Source organism: Petromyzon marinus, chromosome 58 (assembly GCF_048934315.1).
Source record: "Petromyzon marinus isolate PM22_M1 ecotype Great Lakes invasive population chromosome 58, UKy_Petmar_22M1.pri1.0, whole genome shotgun sequence".
In the NCBI taxonomy this organism is placed as follows: Eukaryota; Metazoa; Chordata; class Hyperoartia; order Petromyzontiformes; family Petromyzontidae; genus Petromyzon; species Petromyzon marinus.
This window is the reverse complement of record NC_133724.1, coordinates 5,706,809-5,729,374: the sequence shown is the minus strand read 5'-3', so window position 1 is coordinate 5,729,374 and position 22,566 is coordinate 5,706,809.

The window sequence follows — 22,566 nt, the reverse complement described above, 5'->3', positions numbered from 1 at the left end:
CTGTGTAGTGAGTCTTTGGGTCTCTGTATTGAGTCTATGGGTGTCTGTGTGAGTTTATTTGTCTCTGTATTGAGTATATGGGTCTCTGTGTGAGTCTATGGGTGTCTGTGTGAGTTTATGGGTCTCTGTCTGAGTCTATGGGAATCTGTGTGAGTCTATAGGTCTGTGTGTGAGTCTATGGGTCTCTATATTGAGTCTATGGATCTCTGTGTGAGTTTATGGGTCTCTGTATTGAGTCTATGGGTCTCTGTGTGAGTCTATGTACCTGGATGTATGTAAAACTTATTTCGCATCGTACGTAGCAAACCGTGCTAATCGGAGTTGCGTATATGCAGCAGTGCCGTTGCGAAATCACGCAAACCGACCCCGCATAGAGCGTGGGAAACCTGTAATTAATTTTTTATCCCACATTTCTGGATCGGTTTATTGGATTGGTGTGGCAGTCTACGTCGCTTACAAGGACTGCCGGCAAAGTCAGTCCAACAACGTCGCTAATGGCAAGCCAATTAATTTAATCATCATCATCATCATTCTCACTCCTCTGTCGCACCCCACTGGAAATCGGTTTCGAAACATACACCCCCCCCCCCATTCCACCCCCCCCTCTCTCTCCCCCACACCCCACGTCAGTCATATCATATGCGCAAATGGGAATTCATTTTTTTTTATAATAACAATGTCATAATTCTCACTTAGCCTGTTGTTTGTTGTGCAAAACTATAATGAGACATCCAGATGAGGCCTTCTCTAAATTTCCCGGCACAGTTTTAATCAACACACTCGACAAAATTCCTGAGAGATACCAACAAATATTGGTCATCATCATAATTGCCTATTCTGTGTAGCTTGTTGTCCTTCCAGCGCATCGTCGTTTGCACGGTTGGATATGTACGGAGCGAAAGAAGTTCATTACACACACATAGACTCACACAGAGACCCATAGACTCACACAGAGACCCATAGACTCACACAGAGACCAATAGACTCAAACGGAGACCCATGGACTCGCACAAAGACCCATAGACTCAAACAGAGACCCATAGACTCACACAGAGACCCATAAACTCACACAGAGACACATAGACTCACACAGAGACCCATAAACTCACACAGAGACACATAGACTCACATAGAGACCCATAGACTCACACAGAGACTCAAAGACTCACACAGAGACCCATAGACTCACACAGAGACCCATAGACTCACACAGAGACCCATAAACTCACACAGAGACACATAGACTCACACAGAGACCCATAAACTCACACAGAGACACATAGACTCACATAGAGACCCATAGACTCACACAGAGACCCATAGACTCACACAGAGACCCATAAACACACACAGATACAAATCACCTCACACAGAGACCCATAGACTCACACAGAGACCCATAGACACTCACAGAGACCCATAGACAAACACAGAGATCCATAGACTCACACATAGACCCATAGACTCACACAGAGACCCAAAGACTCACACAGAGACCCATAGACTCACACAGGGACCCATAAACTCACACAGAGACACAGAGACTCACACAGAGACCCACAGACACTCACAGAGACCCATAGACAAACACAGAGATCCATAGACTCACACATAGACCCATAGACTCACACAGAGACCCAAAGACTCACACAGAGACCCATAGACTCACACAGAGACCCATAGACTCACACAGAGACCCATAGACTCACACATACCAATCGACCCATACAGAGACCCATAGACTCACACAGAGACCCGTAGACACACACAGAGACCCATAGATTCGCACAGAGACCCATAGACTCAAACAGAGACCCATAGACTCACACAGAGACCCATAGACTCACACAAAGACCCATAAACTCACACAGACACCCATAGACTCAACACAGAGACCCATAGACTCACACAGATTACCATAGACTCAATATAGAGACCAATAAACTCACACAAACACCCATAGACTCAATACAGAGACACATAGACCAACACAGAGACCCATAGACTCACAGAGACCCATAGACTCACAAAGAGACCCATAGACTCACACGGAGACCCATAGACTCACACAAAGACCCATAAACTCACAAAACCCATAGACTCAACACAGAGACCCATAGACTCACACAGATTCCCATAGACTCAATACAGAGACACATAGACTCACACAGAGACCCATAGACGCACATAGACCCATAGACTTACACAAAGACCCATAGACTCACATAGAGACCCATAGAATCGCGCAGAGACCCACAGACTCACACAGAGACCCATAGACTCACACAGAGACCCATAGACTCACACAGAGACCCATAGACTCACACAGAGACCCATAGACTCACACAGAGACCCATAAACTCACACAGACACCCATAGACTCATACAGAGACCCATAGACTTACACAGATTCGCATAGACTCAATACAGAGGCACATAGACTCACACAGACACCCATAGACTCAATATAGAGACCCATAGACTCACACAGAGACCCATAGACTCACACAGAGACCCATAGACTCAATACAGAGACCCAAAAGACTAACTACACAGACACATAGACTCACACAGAGACCCATAGACTCACACAGAGACCCATAGACTCAGACAGAGACCCATAAACTCACACAGACACCCATAGACTCAATACAGAGACCCAAAGACTCACTACACAGACCCATAGACTCACACAGAGACCCATAGACTCACACAGAGACCCATAGACTCAGACAGAGACCCATAAACTCACACAGACACTCATAGACTCACACAGAGACCCATAGACTCAATACAGAGACAAATAAACTCACACAGACACCCATAGACTCAATACAGAGACCAAAAGACTCACTACACAGACCCATAGACTCACACAGAGACCCATAGACTCACACAAAGACCCATAGACTCACACAGAGACCCATAGACTCACACAGAGACCCATAAACTCACACAGAGACCCATAAACTCACACAGACACCCATAGACTCACACAGAGACCCATAGACTCACACAGATTCGCATAGACTCAATACAGAGACCCATAGACTCACACAGAGACCCATAGACTCACACAGAGACCCATAGACTCACACAGAGACCCACAGACTCACACAGAGACCCATAGACACACACATTGACCCATAGTTTGTTGTCCTTCCCCCGCACCTCCGACAGCCACGGGTTGCTACGTACGGTGTGGAAGATGTTCAGCATACATACGAAATGCTATTTAACATTAGGCTGGTTATCATGTTTCACGTGAAGTTCACAACGGGCAGTGATCCTAAAATTGCTATAGCATTTTTCTTTTCCATGTCGCTGCAATGTAATTCCTTTTGAATTACTGGGCTGTGAAGAAAACATTGATTTCTACATTAGACTGTAACTAAGAACTCTATAAACATTGACAGCCTGAGCATCGACATGAGTGTACGGTGAAAATAGATTCCTACTCCCTCTGTCCAGCAGCACTGCTCATAGACTCAACACTGCCCATAGACTCAACACTAACCATAGACACAACACTGCCTATAGACTCAGCACTGCCCATAGACTCAACACTACCCCATAGACTCAACACTGCCCCATAGACTCAGCACTGCCCATAGACTCAGCACTGCACATAGACTCAACACTCCCTATAGACTCAACACTGCCCATAGACTCAAAACTGCCTATAGACTCAACACTGCCTATAGACTCAACAATGCCCATAGACTCAGCACTGCCCATAGACTCAACACTGCCCATAGACTCAGCACTGCCCATAGACTCAACACTGCCCATAGACTCAGCACTGCCCATAGGCTCAGCACTGCCCCATAGACTCAGCACTGCCCATAGACTCAACACTGCACATAGACTCAACACTGCCCCATAGACTCAACACTGCCCCATAGACTCAGCACTGCCCATAGACTCAGCACTGCCCATAGACTCAGCACTGCCATAGACTCAGCACTGCCCATGGACTCAATACTGACCATAGACTCAACACTGCCCATGGACTCAACACTGACCATAGACTCAACACTGCCAATAGACTCAGCACTGCCCATAGACTCAACACTGCCTATAGACTCAAAACTGCCCATAGACTCAACACTGCTTATAGACTCAACACTGCCCATAGACTCAGCACTGCCCATAGACTCAACACTGCCCATAAACTCAGCACTGCCCATAGACTCAACACTGCCCATAGTCTCAGCACTGCCCATAGACTCAACACTGCCCATAGACTCAGCACTGCCCATAGACTCAACACTGCCCATAGACTCAGCACTGCCCATGGACTCAATACTGACCATAGACTCAACACTGCCCATAGACTCAACACTGCCGATAGACTCAACACTGCACATAGACTCAACACTGCCCCATAGACTCAGCACTGCCCCATAGACTCAACACTGCCCCATAGACACAGCACTGCCCATAGACTCAACACTGCCCATAGACTCAGCACTGCCCATAGACTCAGCACTGCACATAGACTCAGCACGGCCCATAGACTCAACACTGCCTATAGACTCAAAACTGCCCATAGACTCAACACTGCTTATAGACTCAACACTGCCCATAGACTCAGCACTGCCCATAGACTCTACACTGCCCATAGACTCAGCACTGCCCATAGACTCAACACTGCCCATAGACTCAGCACTGCCCATAGACTCAACACTGCCCATAGACTCAGCACTGCCCATAGACTCAACACTGCCCATAGACTCAGCACTGCCCATGGATTCAATACTGAACATAGACTCAACACTACCCATAGACTCAGCACTGCCCATTGACTCAACACTGACCATAGAATCAACATTGCCCCATAGATTCAGCACTGCCCATAGACTCAACACTACCTATAGACTCAGCACTGCCCATAGACTCTGCACTGCCCATAGACTCAACACTGCCCATAGACTCAGCACTGCCCATAGACTCAACACTGCCGTTAGACTCAACACTGCACATAGACTCAACACTGCCCCATAGACTCAGCACTGCCCATAGACTCAACACTGCCCATAGACTCAGCACTGCCCATAGACTCAGCACTGCAAATAGACTCAGCACTGCCCATAGACTCAACACTGCCTACAGACTCAAAACTGTCCATAGACTCAACACTGCCTATAGACTCAACACTGCCCATAGACTCAGCACTGCCCATAGACTCAACACTGCCCATAGACTCAGCACTGCCCATAGACTCAACACTGCCGATAGACTCAGCACTGCCCATAGACTCAACACTGCCCATAGACTCAGCACTGCCCATAGACTCAACACTGCCCATAGACTCAATACTGCCCATAGACTCAACACTGCCCATAGACTCAACACTGCCGATAGACTCAACACTGCACATAGACTCAACACTGCCCATAGACTCAGCACTGCCCATAGACTCAGCACTGCCCACAGACTCAACACTGCCCATAGACTCAGCACTGCCCAAAGACCCAGCACTGCCCATAGACTCAACACTGCCTATAGACTCAGCACTGCCCATAGACTCAACACTGCCCATAGACTCAACACTGCCCATAGACTCAACACTGCCCATAGACTCAACACTGCCCATAGACTCAACACCGCCCATAGACTCAACACTGCCCCTGCAGCTCCCCTCCTTCACCTCCTTCCGTTCCTCTCTTCAAGCCTCACCGCCTCTTCGCCCATTCCCCTTCCCTTCCCTCGCCCCTCCACCCTTTCCCGTCCCTCCCCTGCTGCCCTTCCATGACCCCTTCGTTGCCCTCCGTCACGGCCACTCATTCCTCTGCAAGCCCTTGCCATCTAAATCACTCCGTTCTCGTTACCGCTGCCAAACTCCGTAAAGCTGCCTTGCTCCAAGGCTCTCTATGAACCATTGAAATGTGATTTCGTGGCCCGGCACAGAGCGTGCTGGGCTGAACGCGACGCGACCGCCCGCATCCGCCTCGACTCTCCGCACCTCGAATCTTCATCGTCGAGTTCCCGCGGAATAATTTATTTATTAATTAGCCATGGCCCGCTCACGTTGTGTATTTAATGTGGGGGTGGTGTGACGGGGTGGGGGTGTGTACAGGACGTCTACATAACGTTTTGTCCTCGCGTTGACTGCTGTTAGTTCTGTGCTGTCAAGCGACGGCGTTGCGTGTTAACAAAAATAACAATCGTGAAACTACGAGTTGGGAAACTCATTATGTGCCTTTTGCCGGAGAATCGCGGCTAACAGAATGAAAACAAAGTTGAAAAATAAACAAGCCAACAAATGTTTGGTTTGGTCAATTAATGCGATGGCAGCTATACAAAAATAACAAGAGATCCCACCAACAGCCTCGTCATACAAACCAACAAAATCATTTCTGATTCAACTGCATTAATTGATCAAACCAAACAGTTATCGTTGAAACCTTCTGCTGCCAGGCCACCAAAATTATACGGCTTACCAAAAATACATAAAGTAGATACACCCCTTCGTCCCATCGTCTCTACTATCAACTCCCCCACCTACAAACTGACTCGTTTTCTGCCTGAAATCCTGCGGACTTTCACTGGAAAAACCACCTCTGCGGTACAAAATTCTACTCACCTCGTATCGACAATCACGGGAATTTCCCTATCCCCAGACGACCTGTTTGTCAGTTTTGATGTAGTTTCCTTATTCACCAAAGTTCCTGTACCTGACACCATTGCAATCATTGAAGACTTGGTTCATCAAGGACTAAACACTGAGGTACCCCCCCCTGGTGAGACACTGCTTAACCAACACATACTTCACTTGGAATGGAACTTTCTACAAACAAACTGAGGGCACCCCAATGGGCACCCCCCTATCTCCGGTTGTAGCCAACATTTTCATGGAGAAATTTGAGACTGACGCCATCCAGACTGCCACTCTGCGCCCAACCTTATGGAAGAGGTACGTGGATGACACTTTTGTCATCTGGCCACATGGCCGGCCTGCTCTAGACCAATTCTTCGACCACATCAATTCCATACACCCAGCCATCAGATTTACTATGAAAGTCGAAAAAGATGGCAAGCTACCTTTTTTGGATGTCCTAATAAAAAAGATACCTGATGGTTCATTGAGCCACTCTGTCTACAGGAAAGCTACCCATACGGATGCTTACCTGAAACCGGATTCCCACCACCATCCATCCCAGAAGAATTCCCTCATCAAGACTCTGCACCATAGAGCCCAATGCATATCCGACCAGGAACACATAGCCAGTGAACTCAAGCACGTACACCAAGCTCTTAAGGCTAATGGTTACTCCAACTACACAATCCGCAAAGCTATCACTCCAACCATGAAGAAGGACCCTCTTGAGGAGCCTTTCAAAACCATCACTTTACCCTGTATTGCGGGGATCACAAAAAAGATCTCCAAAATCTTGAATAAACACAAATCCAGGTCCAATTCAACACATTACATAAAATCCGTGTTCTGGTTCCGTCTGTAAAATATGTGATTCCGGACATACAGTACCCTGGCGTCTACAAACTAAGTTGCGTCTGTGGTAGTAGTTACATTGGAGAAACCAAACGACATGTCTCGGACCGCATTCGTGAACACAAAGCAGACCTTAAACACGGTAGGACCAACACCTCGGCCGTGGCAGATCACTGTTATAATTCAGTAGGCTCACGTGACATTGACTTCTCCAAGTCAGAGGTTCTTTACAAGCCATCTGGCTACCATGAGAGATTCGTTCATGAGGCTATCCACAAATACAAACACAGAGACAATTTCAACCGAGAAGATGGATTCTGGCTTAGCAATCATTGGAAGGATTTGATAAACTATTTCGGGTCTTAATTGAATGTTCACGCTTACGGTGGCTTTCAGACCACATCCATTATTTTCGTCTTCCCCTTCCTCTTTTCCGAACATAGATGGACTCGTCCATCTGAATAACTGCCAAATCGCTCTCCGTGGTGCTAACGTTAAAAAAACCGCCACTTTTTTCAAATTTTGTTGCTGTGGTTTTCACACCTGATGATGATTGCTTGTGTTGCAGTCGAAAAATCGTGAGAATTTTATTGTTTTATATTGTTATTATTTTATTATTTTATTGTTTCCCTTCTACGTGATTTTACCGAAAGAACCAAGAATATGAATCCCTGCAGTCACGAAAGCTTTAAATCAAAATTAATGAATGGGTCGTTAAAACCTGCCACCACCCGACACAGCCAATCAGCAAGGGTTTATCACGTAAAACAACACGTGACAATCAGCAAGGGTTTATCACGTAAGACAACACGTGACAATCAGCAAGGGTTTGTCACGTAAAACAACACATGACATTCAGCAAGGGTTTGTCACGTGAGACAACACGTGACAATCAGCAAGGGTTGGCCACGTAAAACAACACGTGACATTCAGCAAGGGTTTGTCACGTGAGACAACACGTGACAATCAGCAAGGGTGTATCACGTAAAACAACACGTGACATTCAGCAAGGGTTTGTCACGTGAGACAACACGTGACAATCAGCAAGGGTTTGTCACGTGAGACAACACGTGACAATCAGAAAGGGTGTATCACGTGAAACAACACGTGACAATCAGCAAGGGTTTGTCACGTAAGACAACACGTGACATTCAGCAAGGGTTTATCACGTGAAACAACACGTGACAATCAGAAAGGGTCTGTCACGTGAAACAACACGTGACAATCAGCAAGGGTGTATCACGTGAAACAACACGTGACATTCAGCAAGGGTTTGTCACGTAAAACAACACGTGACAATCAGCAAGGGTTTGTCACGTGAGACAACACGTGACAATCAGCAAGGGTTTGTCACATAAATCAACACGTGACAATCAGCGAGGGTTTGTCACCTAAAACAACACGTGACAATCAGCAAGGGTCTGTCACGTGAGACAACACGTGACAATCAGCAAGGGTGAATCACGTAAGACAACACGTGACAATCAGCAAGGGTTTGTCACGTCAAACAACACGTGACAATCAACAAGGGTGTATCACGTGAGACAACACGTGACAATCAGCAAGGGTTTGTCACGCGAGACAACACGTGACAATCAGCAAGGGTCTGTCACGTGAGGCAACACGTGACAATCAGCAAGGGTTGGCCACGTAAAACAACACGTGACATTCAGCAAGGGTTTCTCACGTGACAATCAGCAAGGGCTTGTCACGTGAGACAACACGTGACAATCAGCAAGCGTTTGTCACGTGAGACAACACGTGACAATCAGCAAGGGTCTGTCACGTGAGACAACACGTGACAGGGGTCGTCGGTTCGTTCCCATCTCCCGGAGCGGCAGTTGTAGCAACGTGCACAAGTGGGGTCACGGCCACGAGTTCGAGTTGGTGGGGTAATGTGTGGGTACCCCCTCATCTTCCAAGGTGATGTATGGTGGCCGATGTGGAAGAGGAGGCCAAATACCGTCAATTAAACGATTTTTTTATCCCCGTACTATTTTGTTTTGTTATTTTAGCAGGTAACGCCTCGCTGAGCTGTACGGCTCCGTTTTTTTTTTCAGAAGCGACCTGGCTGTCACAGATAATAGCGCAACGAAAGTGGCTTGCCACGTGCAAATGTACAGCGGTCAAATATTCTCAAGCGCAGCGATTCTAAATGGGGAGGGAAAAAAAAAACCGGGCAACCCGATGGAAGAAAAAAAATCCACGGGGAGAGAGACACGCAGACTCCAAATATCGAGCAGGCGTCAACAGGGTCGGAACCCAATCCAACGACCCCCTGTAATACCAGGCGAGGTAGTTAACATCTCCTAGCCACCGTGATGATGATGATGTTGAGAGAGACACGCAAACTCCAAATATACAGCAGCAGCAGCAGGCGTCAGGGTCGGGATCGAACCCACGACCTCCTGTATACCAGGCGAGGTAGTTAACATCTCCTAGCCACCGTGATGATGATGTTGAGAGAGAGAGAGACACGCAAACTCCAAATATACAGCAGCAGCAGGCGTCAGGGTCGGGATCGAACCCACGACTTCCTGTATACCAGGCGAGGTAGTCAATATCTCCTAGCCACCGTGATGATGATGATGAGAGAGAGAGACACGCAAACTCCAAATATACAGCAGCAGCAGCAGGCGTCAGGGTCGGGATCGAACCCACGACCTCCTGTACACCAGGCGAGGTAGTTAACATCTCCTAGCCACCGTGATGATGATGTTGAGAGAGAGAGAGAGTCACGAAAACTCCAAATGTACAGCAGCAGCAGGCGTCAGGGTCGGAACCCAATCCAACGACCCCCTGTAATACGAGGCGAGGTAGTTAACATCTCCTAGCCACCGTGATGATGATGTTGAGAGAGAGAGACACGCAAACTCCAAATATACAGCAGCAGCAGGCGTCAGGGTCGGGATCGAACCCACGACCTCCTGTACACCAGGCGAGGTAGTTAACATCTCCTAGCCACCGTGATGATGATGTTGAGAGAGAGATACACGCAAACTCTAAACATACACCAGTCGTCAGGGTCGGGATCGAACCCACGACCTCCTGCATACCAGGCGAGGTAGTTAACATCTCATAGCCACCGTGGCGTCCATCTCTCCTCCTTCATCTCCACTGGCTACCTGCTCACGACGCTGATGTCTTCTTAAGGGTGGGGGAAGGAGGAGAGATGAGGGAGGGAGGGAGGGAGGGATGGGGGGGGGGTGTTTGAAATTGAGGGAGGCCTGGGAAAATTATTCCATGAGAAATGATTCCCAGTTTGTGTGCGTATTCAACAGTTTAGGGGTTTTCACTCGTGGCCTGCGAATCTTGCCTCGGAGTTGTCCGATGTCACGTGCTTAAAGCTGCGTTCGTTCGAGCAAGAACGATTGTGTTTTTTTTTATTTAAAGCTTTCGTGACTGCAGTGATTCATATTCTTGGTCCTTTCGGTAAAGTCACGTTGAAGGGAAACAATACAATAATAAAATATATTATTGTTTCCCTTCAACGTGACTTTACCGAAATGAAATAAAATAATAAAATATATTATTATTTTATTGTTTCCCTTCAACGTGACTTTACCGAAATAAAGTAAAATAATAAAATATATTTTATTATTTTATTGTTTCCCTTCAACGTGACTTCACCGAAATAAAGTAAAGTAATAAAATATATTTTATTATTTTATTGTTTCCCTTCAACGTGACTTTACCGAAATGAAAAAAATATATATTTTATTATTTTATTGTTTCCCTTCAACGTGACTTTACCGAAGTAAAATAAAATAATAAAATACATATTTTATTACTTTATTGTTTCTCTTCAACGCGATTTTACCGAAAGAACAAATAATATGATTGTTTTTTTAGTTTTTTCCCCCGCACACGCCCGAAACATTTGAAAGGACGCCTTCGGAAACGATCATGCGAGCGGGCCACGGCTAACATCAGTGGCGAGCGGTGCGAGTGTTTTCATTTCATTTAGCTTCAGTTTCATTTATTTTGGTATAGCCCTGTGAGCCATTCGTCTCTTGAATCGGCTGCAACCACAACAAACAAAAAACACAAAAACACGAACACGAAAAACATCTTCAAGTGACTATGTGACTGTGCAAACAGAAAATCCAGGAAAAAAAACAGCAAAATATTCCAGAAAAAAAGCACCGTACACCAACGCTGTGTGCAAAAAATCCCAGTGGGATGCAAGTCAAACAACAACAACAACAACCACAAGACAACTTAGATTAAGGCCGTACTACAACAAACAAACATGGCCAAACCAAAAAAGCGTTTTCGAAATCACCAAAATGAAGCCATCAAAAGCAATGTAACAGTGATCACAGGGACTGTGACCGAATTTTCACAATAAACAAACATAAACAACATGTACCACCAAACCCTGGAGCCACAGCTGGCTGCATGATTCACTCCACAACAGCAGGAGTGTCAGTCGGAGTATCAAATTTTGCAATGCACCTTTAAGATCAGCACGCTAAATCAGTGTGTGAGCGTGTTTGTTTAACGTCTGCTTTAAAACGTAGGTCAGAAAAGGCGCATGGGCTGATTAACCAAAACATATAAAATTGATATATATAATTACAGATATATTATGTTTTTGTATCGCAATGGAGAGATGTTAACTAAGTTGTCTGGTGTACAGGAGGTCGTGGGTTCTATCCTGACCCTGATGCCTGCTGTATATCTGGAGTCTGCGTGTCTCTCTCTCATCATCATCGCGGTGGCTATGAGATGTTGACTACCTCGCCTGGTATACAGGAGGTCGTGGGTTCCAATCTGACCCTGATGCCTGCTGTATATCTGGAGTTTGCGTGTCTCTCTCTCATCATCATCGCGGTGGCTATGAGATGTTAACAACCTCGCCTGGTATACAGGAGGTCGTGGGTTCTACCCTGACCCTGACGCCTGCTGCTGTACATCTGGAGTCTGCGTATCTCTGTCTCTCTCTCATCATCATCGCGGTGGCTATGAGATGTTAACTACCTCGCCTGGTATACAGGAGGTCGTGGGTTCGATCCCGACCCTGACGATGTCTACTGTATATTTGGAGTTTGTGTGTCTCTCTCTCTCATCATCACGGTGGCTAGGAGATGTTAACTACCTCGCCTGGTATACAGGAGGTCGTGGGTTCGATCCCGACCCTGACGATGCCTGCCGTATATTTGGAGTTTGTGTCTCTCTCTCTCATCATCATCGCGGTGGCTATGAGATGTTAACTACCTCCCCTGGTATGCTGGAGGTCGTGGGTTCGATCTCTACCCTGTTGACGCCTGCTGCTGTATATTTGAAGTTTGTGTGCCTCTCTCTCTCCGTGGTCGCGTGGATTTTTCTCTGGGGTGCTTCGGTTTTTCCCTCCAAGTTTAGAAACAACGTCTCTGCTATGAATTTCCACGTGATGATAATAAGCCACTTCGTTGGGCTATCTTTTTTTGGCCAGGTCGCTTCTGAAAAAGAGCTATATTGCTCAGAAGGCCTTGGTTTGGTGAAATAAAAAAAATTGTGAATGCAATTAGTTGGTTAATTTTTTTTATCTGGAAAGATTAGCCGGTGAAATTTATTTACGCATTTTACGCGTGCCAAAGCAGTCTCTCTTGAAGGTTATTTTGCAGACGTCAGGACTTTAAGATTAGCGTTTAGCCGACGCAAAGGCACAATCATTATTGCTGGTTAATGCTTCAGCCTAGGTCACATTGCTCATTAACTGTTTCTGGGGTTCAACATTCGCTGATGGGTACGCACAGGGCGATCCATTAATAGATGCCCGACTAATGCCTCATGCCCCTCTTAACGGGGTAATGAGAATAGTGTGCAGGCAATGGCCTCAATATCTTACGCAGTAGGCTTCCAGAAGATGCAGTGGAGTTCTACTTGAGATCGCCGGGGGAGATGTTTACAAGCTTCGAAATAAAATCTTTGTTTTCCGCTGTTATTTATCATCGCTGTGCTAGCGACGGAGCGAATGCGCAATGGCAGGCCAACGCGGGGCCTACGTTGGTCCAACGTTCCGTGTTTACTAGGGGTCACGTGTTTACTACTTGGGGTCACGTGTTTACTAGGGGTCACGAAGCAACCACGGTTCAACATGCGAGGTTCGGTCAACACCGCTGGACGTGGGGACAGTGTGTCCGCGTTTGCTGGGAATGTTCCCTATGAATTTGGATCGATCGGAATAAATCGAGCCTGGAATATGGATACTTTTTTTTTAGTGATCTGCGAAGGTGGATTTTGCCATTTGACGCTGATCCGAAACCCATGACGTCACAACGATTGGCAACACTTTAATGACGCAATTGCCGTGCCATCCACCCGTCAAAGGTGTTGTTGGCAACGTGGAATCTTGTGACATCACAATTGTTGACAGGAATGCGTGTTCAATTAGCAGGGGAAAAAAAGGAATTGTCCTTAACATTTCGAAAAGCTCAAATCCACGTTTATTTTTGTCAGTCATTTCGCCGTGACATTTTAGTGGTGGTATCTATAAATGGATCGCACCAGCACATTCAAAAACATCACACACACACACAGAGCGTTCTCAACACACACACACACACAAAAAACACATTTCGGCGAGGCATTGAATTGGAAAAAGAGGGAAAGCATTTATTGCTTTTAAATTGCTGGCTTTCCAAGTCAGAATTGATGTGTCTCCCAATTCTTTCTGACTGCAATGTCTTATTTGGAATTTTCCTGTCAAACGAGTTTTGACAAAGTGGTTTAAATGAAAATGCAATTCAAGGTAGAAACTAACCCCCACCCCCCAGAATACAGTCACTCTTGCAGCAGCACACCTCAGAGACCACGGCGAGTTCTGTTCTGTTTGAACACACGTGTGACAAGCCATCCCAAGATAAAGAAGCAACCCTGCAAATGGCTTTGCTTGAGCCACTGCTGGCAGAACAAGCCTCACATTGAGGGAGGTGTGGGTGGGTGGGGGCATTTTGTCCTCTGTTTACACAGTGGGCCGAACTGTTTTAACTAAGCAATTAGTATTTTTATTTTAACAGGTAAGGCCCGTCCCCCCCGCCCCCCCCACCCCCTCCTCCTTAGTTTTTGTTCTTCAGAAGCGACCTGGCTATCACAAACGATAGCTCAGCGGAAGTGGCTTATCAACATCATCGTGTGGACAAGTATAGCAGCCGGATATCCTAAACGCGTGGCGTTGATCTTAAATGTTGTGGTGGTGGTGGGGGAGGGGGGGGGGGGGCGACTGGAAGAATCAAAGAATAATCCACGCGACCACGGGGAGAAAATGCAAACTCCAAATATACAGCAGCAGCAGGCGTCAGGGTCGGGATCGAAACCACGACCTCCTGTATACCAGGCGAGGTAGTTAACATCTCCTAGCCACCGTGATGATGATGAGAGAGAGACACGCAAACTCCAAATATACAGCAGCAGCAGGCGTCAGGGTCGGGATCGAAACCACGACCTCCTGTATACCAGGCGAGGTAGTTAACATCTCCTAGCCACCTGTTGTTGTAAGAGGTGGAGAGGACCCACAACTTACTCCACCTATTTATACTCCTGGGTGGACCGAGTTTTGGACAGCATTTGAGAAACTTGCAGCATCGTTTAAACCGCATGACCTCTGGCTTGCAAGTCAATTGCGTTGATCCGTTACACCGCGGTGACATCCCAAGCATTAATTAATGATGAGAGAGAGAGAGAAAAAAACACACACACTTAACATTGTTCTTTGCAACATCAATAAAACACTCCGGCAATGTCGCTACATTAGAATATTTATTGATACCGGAGGAATCCGATGAGCTACAAAGCTCTTATTTTTTTTCCGCAGACGTCCAGCATGGGCAGGTCAGAACGGTACAGCAACAAACAACACAAAAATAAAACAGGAGCGCCAAGTGCAGTCAAGCTAAACAAATCACTTAAACAGTATACAACTAAATTTCGATTTAAAGCTTTCGTGACTGCAAGGATTCATCTTCTTTGGTTCTTTCGGTAAAGTCACCACCACGTAGAATGAGAATAAAATAATAAATTAATGAAATAAAAAAAACGCAATTAAATTCTCAGAAGGCCGCTTGTGTTGTGGCCGAAACGTCGTGAGAATTTTATTGTTATTGTTATTTTATTAATTCATTATTTTATTCTCATTCTACGTGACTTTGCCTAACCAGGTAAGGCCCGACTGAGCTGGGAGCTTCCGTTCCAGAAACGACCTGGCCGCAAGTGACGTCTCAGCGGAGCGGCTCGTCGTCATCGTCGTCGTCACGTGGACATTTACATCAGCAAGAGAAGACGTCTTGGCCCCGCGTGAACGAGTAGGCCGAGAATATCCTCGAAAGTGGCCTCTCTCTCTCTCGAGCTGCCTCCCGTGCGGCGGTTCTTCACCTGGGGGGGGCGAATCTCGCTACCCCCTGGGGGTTAGGAGATGCGCTTTCTGGTGGGGTCCGCGACACACGGCGAGGTTTGGTTTTTTTTCTTCAAGGTAAATCATCGAAAACACACAAATTAAGCACGGTGCACGTAGGCCGCTACTCGCTCTGCTTCAGACGAACCCCCCTATGTAGGTGTGGCGACGTGGAACGAGTCGCTGTAGCGCGACGCCGCTGCGGGATTGTTAGGCGATGGGATTGAGGGGGTGGCAGCGCGTTCTACCATTTGGACATGTGGGCAAGGCGCGGAGCCACCTGGGGGATCCAGAGCGGGTGGGTGGGGGGGGGGGGGGCCGAGGGCGGAGCCTGGCCACTGCTGGGCAGGCTCAACGGTCGAGCTCCGACTCACAGTCAGGGCCGCTGAGATCTGGAGTGGAACCCTCTTCAATCTGAGGGTCTGGCAGCGTGTTGGCTGTCCTGACCCGGTGCGCGGTTATCCCCTAAAGGCCGTGAAGGCCGCAATAAAAGAGAGAGAGAGAGTACCATCTACTACTGTCTGTGAATGAGCACACTACATATGTATTGATATTATAGGTTTTTTGTTTGTTTGTTATGATTGAGGACCAAATGGGTGCAAGGCTGCGGTAGAGATTGAGAACCACTGGTCTGGTGACAGGTCCTTACGCTGGCAGTTGGTGTGAGCAGGACTGGATGGAGGTTCATTGTAGACACTAGGCAGCGATAACTCGCGAGCAGTGCTGGAGTAAGCTAGTGCGGGGACTGTGGCAAATGTTATAAAGGGGCCCTAATTTTTTTTTAAAAACACGTAATTTTAGTTTGTTTTACTTGCATAGTTAATTGTATATTTTTTTAAATTTTCTATAGATCCAGATAGTACGACAAATCGCGAATCTTAAGCACCCGGTCGTTCATAAAAGTTTGAAGGCAGTATAGTACTACAGTAATAGAGCAAGTGCAGACTCACTGAACCGGAATTGAAAAGCTTGAAAGCGTTTAGCGTGGGGCCTTTGAAAGTGCGGGGCCCGTAGCTACGTAGCGGGGCCCGTAGCTACTTAGCTACATATGTAGCTACTACGTATGTTGTAGCTACATATGTAGTAGCTACTACATATGTAGCAGCTACTTTTGCTACTTAGGATAATCCGGCACTGCTCTATCATTGGCACTCCTGCTGCTGCTGTTGTTGCTTCGTGTTACTGCTACCGCCGCTGTCACTTGCTCAAGCTGTTAAAAAAAATAACCTGCCTCCGATCTACCATAGGAGAACAACGCCGCCTTGTCTTCCATTGCACTGCTCCCGATTTGAGAATGAGACTGTGCGAAAAACACCATTTGAAGATGTTTATTTTGCTAATTTTTGCGATGACAGAATATGTAGAAAAGATCGTCTGCAGTGGTAATTTCTATCAACTTATGAAAACAAAATCTATTGACATTAACATGACTGCATCTTTGTATATACAATGTGCCTATCCTTGCTATATATGCATCTACATATTTAAAAAGATATCTTGGTAAAATTGTTGTTATATGAAGAACAAAAAAACACGGTGAACATTTATTTGTCGGAGGCCATTTAGTTTTCGTTAGACCCTAGGCAGTGCCCACAGTGGCATATTTGATGATACGGCCCTGGTAGGGGAGCGAGTTAATGGGTGGCTGGGTGAGTGGGTGAGTGAATGAGTGGTTAGTGGGTGAGTGAGTGAGTGGGTGAGTGAATGAGTGGTGAGTGGGTGAGTGAGTGAGTGGGCGAGTGGGTGAGTGAGTGAGCTGGTGAGTGGGTGAGTGAGTGAGCTGGTGAGTGAGTGGGTGAGTGGGCGAGTGAGTGCGTGGTGAGTGGGTGAGTGAGTGGGTGAGTGAGTGAGCTGGTGAGTGGGTGAGTGAGTGAGTGGGTGAGTGAGTTAATGGGTGGCTGGGTGAGTGGGTGAGTGAATGAGTGGTGAGTGGGTGAGTGGGTGAGCTGGTGAGTAGGTGAGTGAGCTGGTGAGTAGGTGAGTGAGTGAGCTGGTGAGTGGGTGAGTGAGTGAGTGAGTGGGTGAGTGAGTGAGTGAGCTTGTGAGTGGTGAGTGAGTGAGCTGGTGAGTGAGTGAGCTGGTGAGTGGGTGAGTGAGTGGGTGAGTGAGTGTGCTGGTGAGTGGTGAGTGGGTCAGTGAGTGAGTGAGCTGGTGAGTGGGTGAGTGAGTGGGTGAGTGAGTGAGCTGGTGAGTGGGTGAGTGAGTGGGTGAGTGAGTGGGTGAGTGAGTGAGTGGGTGAGTGAGTGGGTGGTGAGTGGGTGAGTGGGTGAGTGAGTGAGTGGGTGAGTGAGTGGGCGAGTGAGTGGGTGAGTGAGTGAGTGAGCTGGTGAGTGGGTGAGTGAGTGAGTGAGTGGGTGAGTGAGTTAATGGGTGGCTGGGTGAGTGGGTGAATGAATGAGTGGTGAGTGGGTGAGTGAGTGAGTGGGTGAGTGAATGAGTGGTGAGTGGGTGAGTGAGTGAGTGAGTGGGTGAGCTGGTGAGTGGGTGAGTGAGCTGGTGAATGGGTGAGCGAGTGAGCTGGTGAGTGGGTGAGTGAGTGAGTGGGTGAGTGAGTGAGTGAGCTTGTGAGTGGTGAGTGGATGAGTGAGTGAGCTGGTGAGTGAGTGAGCTGGTGAGTGGGTGAGTGAGTGGGTGAGTGAGTGTGCTGGTGAGTGGGTGAGTGTGTGAGTGAGCTGGTGAGTGGGTGAGTGGGTGAGTGAGTGGGTGAGTGGGTGAGTGGGTGAGTGAGTGAGTGGGTGAGTGAGTGACTGAGTGGGTGAGTGAGTGGGTGGTGAGTGGGTGAGTGAGTGAATGAGTGAGTGGGTGGTGAGTGGGCCCTAGGGACAGTGCATACTGTGGCCTATTGGATAATACGGCCCTGTGTGAGCCAGCAGTTGCGCGGCGCTTTGACCTCTACCGCACTAAGATTGACGTACATAATGTGGGTTCATTCATTTAGTTTAGGGCCGCAAGGTGGTGCAGTGGTAAAGTGCGTGCCTCAGCAAGAAGAGCTTGGGTTGGATTGCAGAATGCGGCACATTTCTGAGTTTTAATGAATTCCCCTTGTTCTGCAGAGCGAGTGGAGTTTGTATGTTTTCCCCCCGGTTCTGTAGAGTGAGAGTGAGTGAATGGAGTTTGTGTGATCTCCCCCTGTCCAGCAGAGTGAGAGTGAGTGAGTGGAGTTTGTATGATCTCACCCTGTCCAGCAGAGTGAGTGGAGTTTGTATGATCTCCCCCTGTTCTGCAGAGTGAGTGGAGTTTGTATGATCCCCCCCTGTTCTGCAGTGAGAGTGAGAGGAGTTTGTATGATCTCCCCCTGTTCTGCAGAGTGAGAGTGAGTGGAGTTTGTATGATCTTCCCCTGTTCTGCAGAGTGAGAGTAAGTGGAGTTTGTATGATTTCCCCCTGTTCTGCAGGGTGAGAGTGAGTGAGTGGAGTTTGTATGATCTCCCCCTGTTCTGCAGAGTGAGTGAGTGGAGTTTGTATGATCTCCCCCTGTTCTGCAGAGTGAGAGTGAATCGAGTTTATATGATCTCCCCGTGTTCTGCAGAGTAAGAATGAGCGAGTGGAGTTTGTATGTTCTACCGCTGTTCTGTAGAGTGAGTGTGTGGAGGGTGTATGTACTTGCCCTGTTCTGCAGTGTGAGAGTGAGTATGAGTGAGTGGAGTTTGTATGTACTCCTGCATGGGTTTCATTTTCGCTCTCCTATACCCCCCCCCCCCCCCCATAGCTTAACATTTATAAATGAAATAAAAACCCGACAATGTAACTGGATATTGATCCAAACAAAAATTCCCATGCTGAAACATCGCACTGCGAATTACTCAATTGATTGTTTTACGCACGGCGGCAACATCGTGATAACCTCGGCAGGAATATCCTTAAAAGGATTCTCGAGCCTGCTCCTAGGCTAAGGACAGGGTGGACGGCCGCAGATAATTCTAAATCGCGGATTACCAAACAACGTCACCATTTTCCTCTGAATACAAACGATCAGCCGATCGACGATTCGCGTGCTCAGCGATAACACTTTCCTGCTCACACCCAGAAGACTCGGCCCACTGAGCGGATGATAGCGGAGCCACGCCAATCAACATCAATTAAACTCCGCCCCCCCCGCCGCCCCCTCCCGTTGTAAAGAGATGGCAACTACTGTACTGTAGTGGCGTTGGATTTCCGATAAGACGGAGCAACATATCTGTTCGGTTTGAGCACGTGACTTGTAATAAACATTTCCAAGAATAACGATGCATAACTGTTCTTTTAAGATGATGAATTTGGGCCTAAATGGCAAAATCCACGAGTTATTCATTCATGTCAAAATCTCAGGTGCGTGGTTAATCCGTAAAATCTGGTAAACTGCACGCGGATAATTGAGAGTCTCCCGTGCAGGCAATCCTCGATTTTACGCGGTCTTGTCGTACCCCATTTTGGAATGCCGCGCGCTTTGTATTTAGACCTTTTATTGACATACGCAAGGCCAGAAAACACTCCGGCAATGTCACTACATCGGAATCAGAATATTTATTCATACTGGAGGAATCCGATGAGGTACAAAGCTCTTTTTTCGCAGGTGTCCAGTCAGGGCTGGATTCAGGCGTGGGGGCTTTAGGGGCTGTGGCCCACCAGCTGGAAGGCCTCCAAGACATTTAAGTTACAAGTTATTTCATTTGTGAATGCTGAAATTGCATTTGTTGTTAGCCTTGTAAAAAAAAAATATTTTTCCTTAACTTTGTTTTCCTTTTTGAAAATATTACTGTGGACCTCGCAGTACGTGTAGCCCAGGGGCTTACAAAATCTTAATCCGGCTCTGTGTCCGTTATGCGCAGCTCTGAACGTTACAACTACAAACAATACAGAAACAGGAGCGCGAAGTATAGGAAATCTAAACAAATCGCTTAAAAATATACAAATGCAACTAACCAATTTTCTTTTTTGGTTGAACACGTAGGCTTTCTCGACCAATATCATCCATAATAAGAGGTTTTTTTTATTTTATTTTAATACACACAATGGACAGGAAGGACAAGATCAAAGGGCCCGCATAATGCGCATCCATAACGTGCGTTGAGCGAGAGCACAAACGTGTGGTCACCACATCTACGCCTCTATATAAGGAATGAAACAGAAAGACTTCTCTACAAATCTGGCTGTCGCCTGATGGAGCTAGTTGTGATTACTGGCGAAACGTCGTACTCAGATTGTAAATGTTGCGGTTTGGCTCTCCAACACACCGGTGTGCTGTACTATTATACTACACTACACACTACACTATACACTACACTATACACTACTATACACTACACTATACACTACACAACTATACACTCCACTACTATACACTACAGTACTATACACTACACTACTATACACTACACAACTATACACTCCACTACTATACACTACACTATACACTACTATACACTATACACTACACAACTATACACTCCACTACTATACACTATACATGACACTATATACTACACTATACACTACTATACACTACACCACTATACACTATACACTACATTATACACTACACTACTATACACTACACTATACACTACACTCTACACTACACTATACACTACACTATACACTACACGATACACTATTGCTGTACTAGTGACGAATTGGCCACGTTTTGTTTACGTGACAACCCTTACTAGTTGGCTGTGTCGGGTTGGTGGCGGGTTTAACGTCGCAACATTTATACATTTACGCGATCTAACCCCGAAAAAAAAACCCTCTACTCTTTGGTTCTATTGGGGTAAAGTCACGTAGGTGAAAATAAAATAACAAAAAATCACGACGTTTCGGCCACAACACAAGCGGCCTTCATCAGGTGAAGGGACGAGACTGTCTGGAGGACAGCGCTGGAGTGAAAAAGCCACGCTTAGATCGCGACCTTTAAGCTGTGTGAGAAGAAACAAAGCGCCTTGACAAAGGAATTAGCATATAATTTAGCATTGAAATGGCTCATTGAAATAGCTAAGTTAAAGTATACACATCCGCAGAGGCACCCCTTGACAAAGGAATTAGCATCGAATTTAGCATTGAAATAGCTGAGTGATTAGCTTGTAGCTGGTCACAGAAATAGCTATGTTAAAGTCAGAGCATATACATTGACTGAGGCACCTAGTACTAATCAAACAGGAGAATTTAGCGAAACACAACCACCAAGCGAAACACAACCACGCTCTATTATGTACTTAAAAACTAAATGCTGTGTATCTTACCGTGAAATGCCCCGCTGAGCTAAAAGAGATTCTCCTTCAGAAGCGTCATCCGCGACCAAGTGACGCTGCCGTCCCTCTGCCTCTTCTTCCTCCTCCTCTCATCGTCCTCATCCATCCTGTCCCCACGACGAAACTCCGGCGGAGTTACGGGTAAGACAAGTGAAGCGATGCTGTATTTTTTCGCGTTTTCATTTTTGTTTTCGTATTACGAGTTTACGTGATTTTCTTTTTTTTTCATTTAAAGTATTTATATATATTTTATGTGTATATATATATAAAAAAAACAATGTATATGGGCAAGGATAACATAGGCGATTATGTCTGCGAGATTGAAGTGAAATCCCCTAACCCCCCTCCTGCGCCATTATTTCCTATGAGGCCATCGCTTTCGATATACGCGATTTTGAGACAGGCGCGCGCTATTCCGGCAACTCCGTTCGCTACGTTCGCGAATTGCCTAATCTCCGAGCGGTTATTAACAGCCGTGACCGCTACGCGGTGTCTTCCTCGAAAGAAGTT